The sequence below is a fragment of the Oncorhynchus clarkii genome, chromosome 12, assembly GCF_045791955.1.
Source record: "Oncorhynchus clarkii lewisi isolate Uvic-CL-2024 chromosome 12, UVic_Ocla_1.0, whole genome shotgun sequence".
Classification (NCBI taxonomy): domain Eukaryota; kingdom Metazoa; phylum Chordata; class Actinopteri; order Salmoniformes; family Salmonidae; genus Oncorhynchus; species Oncorhynchus clarkii.
Window position 1 is genome coordinate 8,687,682 of NC_092158.1, and position 1,260 is coordinate 8,688,941.

The window sequence follows — 1,260 nt, forward strand, 5'->3', positions numbered from 1 at the left end:
GAGCTATATACAGGAAGTACCAGTACCAGATCAAAGAGGAACTATATACAGGAAGTACCAGATCAATGTGGTCTTGTGAGTCTGCATGTGTATATAGTGTGTATATATAGTCTTGTGAGAGTGCATGTGTATGTAGTGTGTATATAGTGTGTATATATAGTCTTGTGAGTGTGAGTGTGTATGTGTATATAGTGTGTATATATAGTCTTGTGAGTGTGCATGTGTTTTTAGTGTGTATATAGTGTGTATATATAGTCTTGTGAGTGTGTATGTTTATATAGTGTTTATATAGTGTGTATATAGTGTGTATATATAGTCGTGTGAGTGTGTATGTGTTTTTAGTGTGTATATATAGTCTTGTGAGTGTGTATGTGTATATAGTGTGTATATATAGTCTTATGAGTGTGAGTGTGTATGTGTTTATAGTGTGTATATATAGTCTTGTGAGTGTGTATGTGTATAGTGTGTATATAGTGTGTATATAGTCTTGTGAGTGTGTATGTTTATATAGTGTTTATATAGTGTGTATATAGTGTGTATATATAGTCGTGTGAGTGTGTAGGTGTATATAGTGTGTATATAGTGTGTATATAGTATGTATATAGTGTGTATATAGTGTGTATATAGTGTGTATATATAGTCTTGTGAGTGTGTATGTTTATATAGTGTTTATATAGTGTGTATATAGTGTGTATATATAGTCTTGTGAGTGTGTATGTGTATATAGTGTGTATATAGTGTGTAAATAGTGTGTATATATATATATAGTCTTGTGAGTGTATATAGTGTGTATATAGTGTATATATATATAGTCTTGTGAGTGTGTATGTGTATATAGTGTGCATATAGTGTGTATATATAGTCTTGTTAGTGTGTATGTGTTTTTAGTGTGTATATATAGTCTTGTGAGTGTGTATGTGTATATAGTGTGTATATAGTGTGTATATAGTGTGTAAATATATAGTCTTGTGAGTGTGCATGTGTATATAGTGTGTATATAGTGTGTATATATATAGTCTTGTGAGTGTGTATGTGTATATAGTGTGCATATAGTGTGTATATATAGTCTTGTTAGTGTGTATGTGTTTTTAGTGTGTATATATAGTCTTGTGAGTGTGTATGTGTATATAGTGTGTATATAGTGTGTATATAGTGTGTATATAGTCTTGTGAGTGTGTATGTGTTTAGTGTGTATATAGTGTGTATATAGTGTATATGTAGTCTTGTGAGTGTGTATGTGTATATAGTGTGTATATAGTG